Here is a 15,447-nt window from a genome sequence, read left to right as displayed (position 1 = left end):
GCAAGGAAATATTTCTGTGGAGAAGTCTTTAAAACTGGCTGAATTCAGTTTCCAAAGGACGATTTTAACAAAGCAGTATAATCATCATCCTCACTTTCCCTTTTGTACCATCAATGCCAAAATGAGCTGATAAATGTGGAAAGCTTTATTAAACTCTATAATAGCATATAAATGCAAAAGCTGATCATTATTCCAGAATCATGCTGCCTTCTTCACTGTGCTTCTGTGTCTACTAAGAAACTAACAAGAAGGTTTTTTTTTTTAATCAAGAAAACACACTGGTGTTTCCACAGTGCCAGCTTATATTTGGGGATCCTGAACACAGAACCTTATTCTTCTGACAGACTCCAGCGAATCCTTCCCAGCGGCTGCCCCACAGGTAGAAAATCACAGAGCACTGCCTTCTGTAGTTCGGTTTCATGGGCTCACATGGCCCCTTAAAGTAGGAGTCTTCAACTGGGAACACATTTGCCCCCAGGAGATATTGGGCAATGTCTGGGGACATTTTTTGGGTGGTCACAGCTTGAGGGGACTGGTGCTCCTGGAATCTAGTGTGTCAACATCCTGCAATGCATAGGACAGCTCTCCACAACCAAGAATATCTGGCCCAACACGTCAGTTGGCATGGTGGAGAATTCCTGCCTTAATGACATGAACCTTTCTTCCCAAACAGTCCTGGCCTCCAGAGCATCAGGGCAGGGAGATTGAAGCCCTTGGAGCAGCTGCTTGTTGTGCTGTGACAGAGCCAGGGCACAGAACCATGTTGCGGGGAAATAAGCATAAAGATGAATAGAAACCTTTAGCTGGACAGATGTGACAAGCCAGCCTGCAGGAAATGAGGAGACACAAAGACTGCTTAGGAGAGATGTCGGCTCTAGAGGAACACTTCTGAACAAGAGGCCTGTTGCTGACAAGAAGGCAGACCGCCCTTTCTTCCAGAAGGGACAGGATTCATTGGCCTGGGAGTATGATCATTAGTATGTGACACAAAAAGGTAGGTGATAAGAGGTCAAAAAAAAAAAATCAAAACGGGACAAAGAGTTGGTATTCCCTTTTAATGGAGTATTTACGGAATTGGTAGGAAGCAGTAAAGGATTTCAAAGGACAAGAAATCCACTTGTAGGTTAGTACATGTTGCATTTGGAAGCTGAAAACATTTCTTTCAGGAGAAGCTGAAAAGTTCATCTCAGGGAGAAAGCAGCAGACTTGGGGTAGCTGTAGAGACTTCTCCAGGGCTGCAGAATTGCAACTGAGTCTTGAGTAAAAGTTGAACTTAGCAGGGAGGACGTGTCTCCCCCATCACCGATCTACAGAGCCTGTTGATCTTTTGAACCTCAATATCCTCACTTATCAGGTGGAGATTGTCACTTGTTGTGAGCATTGACTTTATTCCAGGAGATCATGAAGGATGCATAAGCAAGCGGGACCCCATCCCTGCATGTATGAGACTCAAGACTACATGATCTAGAAGGTTCTCATTCTTACAAGTCCTCAGAGAAGTAAAACTCCAGTTATGATTCTTTTTCTTTTTTAAAAGATTTGTTTATTTATTCAGAGAGAGAGAGAGGCAGAGACAGGCAGAGGCAGAAGCAGACTCCATGCAGGAAGCCTGATGTGGGACTCGATCCCGGGTCTCCAGGATCACACCAGGATCTCCAGGATCACACCCCGGGCTGCAGGAGGCGCTAAACCGCGGCACCACCGGGGCTGCCCTCCAGTTATGATTCTATGGTGGAAACACTCTAGGCAATTTAGCATTCATCTGGCCAGATCTTTAAGCCTTAAGAAACTGGAAATCTGGGATTTCAAAAAGGGAGCAAGAAATGGCAATCCAAATCCAACAGTAATAGAATGTGAAATGACCCATGTCATGAAAACATTTTTTGGGTCCAGATAAATCTTGTTTCTTCATATAAGAAACACACTGTGTCACATGAATGCTAATTAAAGTGTATGGTGTATATAAAAGCAGAGGAGAAGCCTCTAATTGCACAGGGATGCATGAAAGGATCCCTCTAAGAGAAGAGAAAGCAAATAAACAGGCCTGTCTTGCTGTATGAGTGATGTGCCGGGACTCTGCAGACTGGTCTCGGCGCCAGGAGCTCATCAGTGAAATGTTCCCGTAAGTTACCAGGTCTGTGCAATTGCCACGTGGCATCAGGTGATCAGTCCACAACTGCACTCATCTGTCAAAGTAAAAGCACTTACTTGTAACTTTGAGGGTGACCTCTGAACTGTAAAGCCCCAGTACCCTCCAACTTCCTCCAAATTCTGGAAGCCAAAGTCAGTGAACAGGGAAAGGACTGTCTGCTAGAAGAGAACAATGGACAAGGCTGGAATTTCCCATTTCTGGGAAGATGAAAGTGAATCACAGGTGGTCCAGGACACCTGTGGCCACTGCACTTTATGGGCCTCCTAACGCTCATCGTCAAGCTGATGGGTTTTCTGTTCCAACGGGAGACAAATTAAAATAGTAAACCATGGCTATCGTATAGTTCTCAAGTAAGCCTCCCTAGGACTTGCATGCACCTTGCTCTGAAATATGAATTACTCATCATAACACTGAATGGAACACATGGTGCTTGCAAAGCCCCTAGGAGAAATTACCCTAAAGTTATGCCGGAAAAGAAGGAGCAGGACCTGTCCTTTAACTGTCTCAGATGCGGTAATAGAGCTGTCATTTGTGCTATGCTGTCCAGTAGCACCCATATGACCTTCTGTCTGTCGCCTAAAAGAATGAGTGAGGCTAGTTCTGCTGGGACACGTGAAGAAATTTGCCTATCAGAAGGCTGAAGCCTGTGTGAATATCTCTAGAGGTTGTATTATGTTGTTCTTATTGAGAAAAAGAAAAGGGACAGCAGAATAATCCTTTGGCAATTCTCTAGGTGTCCTGACATCATGGAATTTCCTTCTCTTTACTTGGTTCAAAAGGAAATTCAACCCAGAGAAAGAAGTTTGTCAAGTGTCTGATATATTAAATTAAGAATTTCTTTAGTCTGGAATTTCCAAAGGCCAGGGTGAGGGTTTTAACATCCTTGAGTCTCCTCCCCTTTGTCCCATCTCATAGAAGATGCAGAATGCATTGAGGTTTTTTGTTTTTTTTTTGTTGTTGTTGTTGTTTGTTTTTTGTTTTTTTAAAGTAATAGGAAATGATAGAGAAAGGGATGGAAGCATGTGAAGAAAGTAATCATCTCATCCAAATTAGGACCATAGTAAAAGGTCATGGGAGAAGGTATGTTTTTATATTTGGAGGGCTCCAAGTTTGCAGAAAAGACCTAAAATAAAAAGATTGAGGGGGAAATGTCATGATTTTTGGGAACTATTGGTCAGGAGATGATTTATTTCAATTGTCAGCTTCGATATATCCACATATATCTCTTCTCCCAACTAGAGTAACACTAAATGACCTTAAAGATCTTTTATAACTTGGATGTTATGGTTCCTCAAGGCCTGATGATTAAGACGAAGTTGACAGTGATGCTTAATGAAATTGAATACTTTAAAAATTTCATCTACCAATAAATTATACATATTAAAACAAATACTGAGATAGCAGGCTTAAACCCAACAGTATCAATAATTACATCAAATGCAAATGGACTAAACACACTAGTTAAAGAACAGAAATTGCCAAATGGATTAAAAAATAAAAGACTTAATTATATGTTGTTTACAAGAGACATTTCAATTCCTTTTAAAATTTGGAAAAATAAAAATAAATAATAAAAAAAATTTTGGAAAAATATACTATGCAAACATTAAGCCTAAGGAAGCTGGGGTGGTTGTTAATATTGATTAAACAGACTTTGAGAAAAAGAGTATTAGCAGATATAAAGGGACATTTTGCTCTGATAAGAGGATCAATTCATCAAGATCAAATGGAACTTTTCAGTGAAGCAAGATGACGGAGTGAACCTTTCAATAAACTCCAAATCAAAGAGCATTTTTAAGCACAAGACACTAGGATAAATCCGTATTCAGTTGCTTAATCTTAAGAGTGAATTTGCCCTGTCTGCAATTCTCATATGACCAGACAACATGTTGTCTTGGTAACAAGAAACTGACTTCCAACAAAAGAATACAAATGAGCTAAAAACTGGTCGTAGCTGACTCCACTCTAAATATGACCCATATGGCAGAGAAGTAAATAATTCAAATAAATGAATCGCTGCTCACCTTGGAAGGAAGACTTTGGAATTACTCTGTGTGAGTGTGTGTTTCCTGAAGTCCTGCTTCAAAGAGCAGAAAGTGCTAGAGAGAAAGGATCCCTTTTCTCAGACCTGCACGTAGGAGGTGAGAATAGAAGGAGAATGTATTCCAACGTATTGCCCCAGATCCAGTATTTTCCAGCCTAATTGGTAAGACCCTCTGGAAGACTGATAAACACTCTAATCCCTAAAAGCAGTGAACGAAGTTCTTAGAGCAACAATAACAACCCAGGGTAGCTAAAGTAGAAAAAGTGCAGGCTGGGGCAGATCCAGACCCACACAGAAATGAGGGAAGGGGAGAGCTGGCTGGTAGAGAACACAGAAGCAGATGGAGAGATGTAATCCAAGAGCCAAGGAGAAAGAGGAGGAACAAAGTACAAGTGTCGGAAAGTGGAAGGGGCTCTAGGAGAGAAGGCTAGTGGTCCAGTCGGGCAGGAGAGTCTGGGACAAGCCTGGCACACTTACAGGAGACCCCAGTGCTTGCACCAGCTCAGGAGTGATGTGGAGAATGGAGATCAATATCACCCAGGGGAAAGAAAACCGATGACGACACACAACTAAACCCCAGGTTTCACCAGGGGTCTTGGTTTCCTGTGGCTACTGTAACAAAAGACCACAAACTGGGTGCCTTGACATTTATTCTCTCATAGTTCTGGAGGAGAGAAGTCGGGGAGCAAGGGGTCTATAGGGCTGGCTGTTTCACAGTTCCCTGCTAACCTCTGGTGGCCGTCAGCCATCCTTGGTGGTCTTGGGCTTGCAGATGCTGACCGCAGTCTCTACCTGCCATGGCAGTGTCCCCCATGGCTCTGCAACCTGAGTGTGCCTGTCCTTTATCTGAGACCATCACCTGAGCCACAATCAAGAGCAAGTAGTGTAACCAACTGAGCCACCAGGCGCCCTTTTTATTTCAGTTCTAATGGCTGCAACTTTGTGATTGACTGGACTTCCAACCATTACAATCTTGAGTTCTAACAGTGTTTTTTGATCCAAAGCTTTCAACTAGGCTCATATCAATAATTGCTGTTTTTAACTATTCTGCGTGCAGTAGTGAGCATGTGCGTAGGTGCGCCCCTAGGTATCCACGTGATGTTCTTAGGAGGCAGGCCACGTCTACGATGTTCTAGACAACTCGTGTGATTTTCTTTCTTCTGGTCACTGGCCTCAGCTAAATTGGTTTACTCTTCTTTGGCACCTTCCTGTATGGTGGCCAATAGTGTTTGCTTATGTGGGTGTGGAAGTAAATGCTCTTGATGCAGATCTGTAGTGAACTTACCTATGATTTTCCCAGTGCGTGGACAGAAACACTCTACTTGGTCTCAGCAGTGTTCATTTACTGTTGACACATTTCAGTGAAAGGTCACAGCAAAAGCCCCAGAGAAAATGACTCTGCCAACTAGTTTTTTTTTTTTTTTTTTAGTGTAGGCTTTCAAATTTTATTTATGTTATTTATATTTTAGCAAAGGAAACTTCTGTCAAACAAAATCATATGTTGAGATCCATCTGAATTACAGAACCCAAAGCAATGGAGCTTCTCTGCAGCAACACGGTTTGTAGGGAGCTGGAAACCTGCCCTGGTCTTCCCTCTCAGGCCCTCTGTGGTTCTTGAAGGGCTGCCAAAAAGTGTGGAAGTTACAGATCTAGGCCACTTATTTTTTTTTTCCTTCAACAGACAGTCATCAAATTACTCTTATGTGTTTTTTTAGCTGTTATTATTTTATTTTTTGAAGTTTTAACTTTAATTCTAGTTGGTTAACATGCAGTGTTGTATTAGTTTCAGGTTGGCTGGTCATTCATTTCATTGGCTGAGAAGGTAAGGCTCAGAAAAAGTGTCTTGCTCATTCATGACCATGCGGCTGATTAAAGAGAGCTGAGGTTCTCGGCCATATGTCTTCCTTACCTGGACCACCTCCTTCCTGCCACTTCACCTTCCTCACATGCTCCCCAGAACCTCTCTGGAAAGCCACTGTGTGCTCTGGGCACATCTTCCTTTTGTGAGCCCTCAACCCCATGGCATTTGGACTAAATTATCCTGGAAGAAAGATATGAAGACAGGGAGGAAAGGAAGAAGGTCAGTCATTTTTCAAAAAGGGCTGTAACATTAAAATTTCAGCTATCTGTGGCCCTCGAACATTTTTAAAAAGTCAACTTACAGAAATATGATAGTGATGTTTGCTATTTGCTGGTTAACAATACACATTATCTTAGGATGGGACTTTAGTCAGTTTTAAAATTGGATTTTTGTTCTAAAGAAAACCAAACCTATTTCAAAATTCTCAGGATCTCTCTGAAAAATGTCAGAACATAGCTATGTAAGAATTTGAATAAAAATTTAAGCTTCAAATTACATCATTAGTAATATACCCCTGCAGGCAAGCATTACTTGGTGGCAAGAAATCTATCACTGCCAGGAGGCGATGAACTGAAGAAGAGGCAAAAATTTTGCGGCCTGGTGGATTAAAGAAATCTATCAGGCTGATTTAGTACTGTGCCCAAGAGACACTAGAAGGCCTAAATATTTAAGCTTGTTGTATTTGGCTTGAATGTGCCAGTTTTAGAAGATGGTCACATACAAGATTCACTTCTGCTCTGGAACCCCAGGGTTCCCCATGAGCTTCAGATTCTCCATGAGCTCCCTGGCATTTCCCAAGTCCTATGTAGTTAGGTTAGGATCATGTGACTAGTTTTGACCAATAGGCCCTGGGAGGAAATGGGTGTCACTTCCAATGTGAGGCATTGAAGAGCAGGGATAAGTCTCCATGTACTCCTCTCTCCTTTGGGCACTCTACAGGTTCTACAGAGGGATGGACGCATCACAAAATGAAGTCCACAGAGGTGAAGGGCCACTTTCATTACACGATGTTAAGTGACAAACTATCAACGTGACTTATCACTGTTCACAATGACCTTGATCGCCTGGCTGAGGAAATGTTTATCAGGTCCTTCCACAGGAGGTTACTCTCCTTGCTTTCTACACCCTATGAGGAATTATGTTCCTCAAGTAACTATATAAATTATCAAAAATTTGTCTACGTGGGAACTGTGTCTGTTCCCTCCCATTTGTTTATTTATTCATTTATATCAGTATGGACTGATGGACATTTATTTTATGCTTTTTTGCAATCAATTATTCCTTTATTTTATTGCTTAAATTGTTCAGCCCTGGCTCTTTCAGGTGGCTCCTGTGTCCCTTTGACATCACTGTGGTTTTAGGTTGGTTTTTTTTTTTTTTTTTTTTTTTTTTTGCCTTTCCTTACATTTTGGCATTACAGGATGTTCCAGGCTCATCTTGTATATTTGCCTCAGCACTAGAATCAGCATTTCTTTAAGGAGTTCTGGTTCTTTTTATTAGACAATGGTATTAGAAACCAAGATCTGGGAATTTAGGTGTGCTTGCTGCTCCTGGGGTGCAGTTGCCTCTGAGGTCTTTTAGCTGACAGAGCAAGGAAATAAGCATGTTTGTGTAACACATGCATGGACACTTACTTATAAATACTTCTATATGTAATGCTTCCACAGTTTCAATTTTTGTTTTTTAAAAATAAATGATTGATTTTCAAATTTTCTTGGTTTTTGATAATATCTCCACTCAGGACTATAAAATTCCCTGAGTATAGCTTTTGCTTCTCTTACAAATTTTATATGCTTTTTTAATTATGATACAGTTAAAAAATATTTTGACATTTTTATTGGGATTTCTTCCTTATGGATTATTTCGAAGGGTATTTTTAAATTCTCAAATATGACAATTTTATGGTTATTTTATAATTGATTTGTAGATTTATATCTTATTTTTTTATTTTTTATTTTTTTTGTAGATTTATATCTTAATCCTACTATGACCAGAGAACATAGTATATGATCATAATTATTTGAAATTGGTGAATACTTGATTAATGGCATAGCTTAATACCAATTTTTGTAAATGTTTTGTGTGTGCTTCAAAGAATATGCATTCTGAGGTTCTTCCATGTGATATTCTATATGTGTATATTCATCTTGTTTTCTGACAATGTTACAAAGTCTTGCGAATCTTTACTGAATTTTTATCTGCTTGTTCTATCAGTAACCAAAAGAAGTATATTAATTTTTCCCCCAGAAATTGTGGATTTGTATTTTGCTCTGGGCCCTGTCAAATTTTGCTTTATATTTTATGAGTTTATCCTACTAATGCAAATTATTAATAGTTATATCTTCCTGATTACTTAAAGAAGAAGATTATGAAATGTCTCCCTTGTGATGTTTTTTGCTTTCAAGTATGCCTTATCTGAAACGAATACAGCTTTCTTTCTGTAATGTTTGAACGGTACATCTTTTACTTTCATCCTTTTTGGAAACTAGTAATTTATGCATGTTCCTCATCATTGGGCTTTTCTTCTTTTCTAGTCTGGCAGTCTTTCTTTTTTAATCAGGCATTTAGTTCCTTTCTATTTAATATTACTTACAAATATTTTGGGTTTAAGACTACCATCTTATTCAGTGTATTTGTTCCATCTATTTCATATTCTCTTTTCTCTCTTTTCTTCCTTTTGGATTGAATAAGGATTTTTTACCATTCCATTTTCTCCTCTGTAAGCTTGCAAATTATATACTTTTAAATAATTCTCTTAATGGATTCTCTAGAGAAGCAGGCTTCAAACTACAGGCTATGGGCAAAATCCAGGCCATTGCCTGTTTTTGTACAGCCTGTGAGTAAGAAGAATATTACATGACATGTGAAAATTAAATGAAATTCACATTTAGTGTCTATAAATAAAATTGTATTGGGATACTCACCCATATATGTATTTTCTATGCCTTCTTTCCAATTGCAGTAGTAGAGATGAGTAGTTGCAACAGAGGCCATGTGTTGGGCTCTCACAGTTTCTTTCACAATGTCTATAAAGTATTTACGATCTGGCTGCTTATATATAGAAAAACTTGGTCAAAACTTGCCTGAGAGATTTCAACAAACACCTTTGACTTAAAATCTTTGATTTGCTTAGTTTTTTTGTATCATTGTTACATATTTTAATTTTACTTCAAATCCTTCAAACCATTATCTTGCTTTATACATTTAATATTTATTTAAATTTGCCTATGTGTTTACCTCTTCCTTTGTACTTCTTTCCTTTAGGCTTCTTTGACCTTCCAATTGGTGATCACTGTCCTTTTTGGTGTGTAGGTCTGCTGACAAATTCTTTCAGGTTTTGCTTGTCTAAAAATGTCTTTATATTACTTTTACTCTTGAAATACAATTTCCCTACATATAGAATTCTAAGATGAAAATTTTTTCAGTGCATTAAATAAATATATATATATTTTAAAAATATATATTTCTTGAATACTTTAATGTCCTATGCAAAATTCTAAGGTGGCCCCCAAGATTCCACCAGCTAGTGCACACATATCTTCTTCCAGTTAGTCAAAGACTGGATAGTTGCCTTTTCACGAAGATGGTGCCGAAGGCGAAGAAGGAAGCCCCTGCCCCTCCCAAAGCCGAAGCCAAAGCAAAGGCTTTGAAAGCTAAGAAAGCGGTGCTGAAAGGCGTGCACGGTCACAGAAAAAGAAGATCCGCACGTCACCTACATTCTGACCACCCAAGACCCTGCGTCTCCAAAGGCAGCCCAAATATCCTCGAAAGAGCGCCCCCAGGAGAAACAAGCTTGCTCACTATGCCATCATCAAGTTCCCCCTAACTACTGAGTCAGCCATGAAGAAAATAGAAGACAACACACTTGTGTCCATTATGGATGTCAAGGCCAACAAGCACCAGATCAAACAGGCTGTGAAGAAGCTCTATGACATTGATGTGGCCAAGGTCAACACCTTGATCAGGCCTGATGGAGAGAAGAAAGCATATGTTTGACTGGCTCCTGACTATGATGCTTTGGATGTTGCCAACAAAATTGGGATCATCTAAACTGAGTCCAGCCTGCTATAAATCTAAATATAAATTTTTTCACCATAAAAAAAAATACTGGATAGTTTGTGAAGAGATCTTGCAAATGTAATTAATTAATTAAGATCCCAGATCAGTTGACCTTAAGTAGGGGGATTATCCTCAGTGGGCTTGGCATACTCAGGTGAACATTAAAAAGGTTGGGGCTCTTTCTGAAAAAAGAAACCCAAGTGTGAGAAGGATTTGATGTGAGGAAGATTCTTTGTTGCTAGATTTGGAGGTGGAGGGGGCTGCATAGTAATGAATGTGGGTGGCCTGTAGGATATCAGAATGGCTCCTGGCTGACAGTCAGCAAAAAGCAGGGATTTCAGTTCTACAACCACAAGGAATTAAATCCTGCTAATGATCAGAATGAGCTTGGAAGTGGATTCTTTCCAAGAGCCTCCAGATTAGAACGCTGGATAACTTGTTTCTGGGTTGTGATGAGTGGAGAGTCCCCCTAACTCATGCCTGGACTTCTGGCCTATGGAAATGTGAATTAATAAATGGGTGTTGCTTAGCTACTAAGTTGGTGACAAATTGTTATGCAGCAACAGAAAACTAATACATCTGGCTTCTGTTATTTTGACATCTATATTCTAACAATATTTCATTGGAGGGTAACTCCTTTCCCCCCCTTCCCCTGTTTGCTTGTATGATTTTCTCTTTATCTCTCCTGGAAATTTTACTATGATGTGCTTGGGTGCCATTTTCTTTGTATTTATCCTACTTCGGATTCATAGAGCTTGTTAAATTTGCATATTGATTTTTTTCCTTAGTTTTGGAAGATTCTCAGCCATTGCTTCTTCAAATATTGCTTCTGCTCCTCCTCTGCTCTCCTCTACATCAGGAATGTAAAATTGTATGTATGACAGAATTTTTACTGTATCTTTCTTGACTCCAATCTTTATTTCCCATCCTCCTGTGTCTCTGTGCTTCCAGATGGATATTTTCTCCTGATCTATATCCAGTTCCTTACTATCTTTTCATCTATGTTTAGTTTGCTGGAAATTCACCTACTGAATTTTGTTTACTATATTTTTCAAGCTTAGAATTTCCATTTTTTATAATTGACAGTCCTCCACTAAAACTCAACCTTAGCCTTTATCTATGTGTATAAAACAGTTACAGTGATTTAAGTCTGTGCCTTCCTAGGCCTGTTTGTATGGTTGATTGTTAGTTGTCATTCAGGATGTCTCACTTGTTAGGTGTCTGATTATTTTTAGTTGTATACCAGTCATTATATTTGCAGAATTGTTTGTAGAAATAATTTGAGGACCAGGATCATTATTGTTTTTGTAGTTGTAGTTGTATGTCTGAAAGTATCATCATTCCCAAGTAATCTTAATTCAATTTCATAGATTGAGGTGATATAAAAGTGAGATGTCCTTTGAGTGCCTACTTCCAGTCTATTCTGCTCCTAAAGTATAGCAGCCCTTTGGTTCCCAATTCAGGCTCTGTGAGACTGTCAGAGAGCTGCTAATGTTCTTAGCATCTGAGTGCCCCCCCTCAAGAATTGGCATATGACCCCAGGAGGAAAAGCTACCCCTGACACTGAACTTATTTTCCTGAACTTCTTTTTACTAGAGGATCTTGACTTCACCATCTTGTCAGCTCTCAGTGTCTTCAAGTAGATTTATTTATTTATTACTTATTTATTTTTAAAGATTTTATTTATTCACTTGAGAAAGAGAGAGCACGAGTGAGGGGAGGAGCAGTGTGGGAGGGAGAAGCAGGCTCCCGCAGAGAGCCCAATGAGGGGCTAGATCCCAGGACCCAGAGATCATGGCCTGAGCCGATGGTAGATGTTTAATCATCTGAGCCACCCAGGTGCCCCAGCCTTCAAGTAGATTTAAAAAATATTTTGTCCAACTTTTTAAATTGTTCTCAGCGAGAGAGTTGGTCTTACTTACTTTAGCTATTATTACTGGAAGCAGAAGTTTGATGCTTCTCTTTTGATTCCTGTGTATGAGATATTGTATGAGCAAGTAAAATCTCCTATTATTCTTCCTTTAAGCTTTTTAATCAGTTAAACTGAAGACAATCCAAAGATTTCAAGGGAAGCATTTAAACTTTTGTTATCTTTTGTAACTATTTCATTTGTACAAACCAAAGATTTGCAACCCAAAACAGAATATAAATAGTTGGATGATGAAATTCCTATAGGATGACACAAATCCTCACTTCAGATTACTTTATTAATCAAAGGGTCTTTTTATTCTCATTGACGCTTTTGTAATAAATAATGTTATAAGTTTGAATACATGAAATCCTATATACCAATAGGACTCCAGTTTGGTTTTGAGTTTCATGAGATTAATTTTGAAAATAAGATTTCTATGCTCAGAAATCTGAAAATAAATAACAAATCTAAACAACTAACTTGATCCAAATGGAAAAATTATTTTGGTTCTATGTGTTAGCCCACCAAATAGCCCACAAGTACTCTATTAGGAGCCTTCCTGGGCCTTAATTCAAAGTAGAGATGGATGAGCATGTCAAGATGATTCTTGGAATTATGTTGAAAAAAAGATAATCTGGAGGAGATTCAGCAATCCTTAAAGCAGAGGTTTTCAGCTTGTAACTTGTGAACCAGATATAGTTTGCCTTTATGTTGTATTTTTAAGTCTTCTGCATTTGCTGCCAGCATTTTTAAATTGTAAGATTTTATATAGAACAAAATTCTTATTTCTGACTTCTCTTAGACAATTGGGAGAAATGTACTGGCACTTTACACATGACAATATTGAGTCGGAGCTTAATAGATGTTGTCACCTGTATTAGTTTCCTAGGATGGCCATCACACAGTTCCACAAACTGGCTGGCTGAAAGATCAGAAATTTATTGTCTCTGTTCTTAGAGGCTGGAAGTCTGAGATCAAGATATCAGCAGGACTTGTTTCTTCTCTTGACTGGAGGGAGAATCTGTTCCAACCTCTCCTAATTTCCAGGGGTTTGCTACAAATCTTTGGCATTCCTTGGCACATGGATCCATCACCTTGATCTCCGCTTTCATCTTCCCCTGGCATTCTACCTGTGTGCTTATCTGTGTCCAAATGTCCTCTTTTCATAAAGACGTGGACTAGAGGCCCGCCCTACCCTAGTATGACCCCATCTTAGCTGGTTACTTCTGCAACAACTTTGTTTCCAAATAGATCACATTCTCAGATACTGAAGGTTAAGACTTCAATATACATATTTGGGGAGACACAATTCAACCTCTGACACTCACCTTAGAGGGGCCATGCATTCCTCTGTTCCCCACAACTGCTATCTGATCAAGTATTCATTTCTGTTCTTCACCTGGCCCATTAAGGCATTTAAATTTGCAAAACTTGTCCTAAATCCCACGGGTTTAGGAGGCTGTGCACTTGAGGACAAGTGGGCTTAAATCTTATGGAATCATAGGATTATGGGATGTCAGAAGTGGAAGGAACCCGAGTTTAAGGAACCTCTTGCCCTATTGCAGAGGATAAATGCAAGAAATGCCCCGACTGGCCTGTTTGACAATGCTTTCCACAAAGGTCCTGGAACTTCTTGCTCTTTGCCTAAGATTTTTAAAAATTCCATCACTCTGAATTTATTTGAGGAGGGAGACAAGTCTGAGGCTCCCCTTTCTGATCTATTACATAGGAAATAAATCCCATTTCTCTAAACTTTTCCCAGGAACTAGTACTATGGGGATTGGTTCATCCTCCAGGACCTAAGTAGTATTTTTTGTTTGTTTGTTTATTAGAGTATTTGAAATGGGTTTGTTCTTTAGAAAATAAAGAGGCTTTCCAACTAAATAGTGCTGCTGTGTACAAATTAGTGCAGGAAAGGATGCTTCTCAATGGCTCAGCTGTTTCATAGGCCACTTAACATACAGCATGAGTAAACACGAATTCCCATCTACAAAGAGTTTTTCTAAATTTATAGCTTCTAAACAACCATTAATTTTGCTACCAGATGGGTCACAAGAGGCAAGCTGATAAATCTTTCATCCACAACGGATCATGTTTTCCCATATGCGTGTTTATTTTCAGAATCTATGTGTATTTCAGCCAGGGCACAGCTGATCTCCCATAAAAAACTGTGCTGGTGAGCAAGAAGGAATCCACAATATCCAGTGCCCACCTGCTCTTGATAGAGTCGGACTCCTTGCATTTTCAAAGGAGAAGCCAAGGAGATCCTGATTCTGCATAGCATGCCATATAACAAATTATTGTAAATTTGATGCACATGATATAGCTTGACTTTTAATGCATTAGTCAACAGTGATCTACCCTTAAAAGCCATTAAGAAACTCCCCCACTTCCCCCCTAAGAAGCTTGTAGTTCATTTTTCCCCCCAGAACTACAATGAGATTGAAACATTTTTCATTACTAGCTCGTGATAGCCTAAATCAGCTCCTCAGGTCTTTGCTGCCAATTTAGATGTGTTACAGAGTAAATATTAAATCACTTAATTTTCTGCTCAACGTATTTGTCACTGACTATAATTTGCCCGACATAAACTGAATGTAATTTCAAGTATACGGTACAATCAATATAACAAGAAATAGATGATATTTGCAAAAGAGAGCAGAATTCATACAAACATTAATGTGCTGGTCCCTCCAGGTGTTTTGACATTTCTTACTGGGAAGCTCTCCTTTTCTATGAAGAGTGAGAAAAAAAAAGTCTTAAAATTCAAATAACATTTTATAGTTTGCCAAGTGCTTTCATGACCTCTGTCTCATGTTTTCCAAAGTGAATAGTAAGTTGAAGAAATAGTAAGGCAATTTCTGTTTTCTGAGAGACACTGATGCTTGAGAAAGCTAATGACTCGTCCAAGGGACACAATCTAAGAGTGGGGCTCAGGCTCAGGTTTTCTGCCCCTGGAGGACAATGTTCTTTCTTCTATACTATGTTGCTTCTCAAAATATTGTGCTTCAGTATTTCTTTACCCGTTAGTTTTAAGAAACTCTACTCCTGGGCACTCTAAAAACACCAGCACACGCTGTCATTTGCAGCCACTGTTCTAATGTTTTGAGGCCACCAGTCATGTGTTGGGATTTACTTTATGGTAACTGCATCATGCAGATGAATGCCTGGAAAATTATTTAAGTGTGTCACTGGCCACCACTTGCATGCCCTTGGTCGAGGGGAAAGGAGGATTTGGTATTGAATTCAAAGAGAGAAAGAAGCTGCCCATTCTTTATCAGGAGCTCAGACCACCTCCAAGTGGTCTTCATCAGCTCTGTGCCTTTCCTCAGCAGCTTTTTCAAAAGGACAAATTAAATTCTTACAAGAACATCTTTACACTATATTTGTGTTGGCTTCCTTGCATTTGCATAGAAATT

This window comes from Canis aureus, chromosome 29, assembly GCF_053574225.1.
Source record: "Canis aureus isolate CA01 chromosome 29, VMU_Caureus_v.1.0, whole genome shotgun sequence".
Taxonomy (NCBI): domain Eukaryota; kingdom Metazoa; phylum Chordata; class Mammalia; order Carnivora; family Canidae; genus Canis; species Canis aureus.
This window is presented reverse-complemented; position numbering follows the sequence as displayed.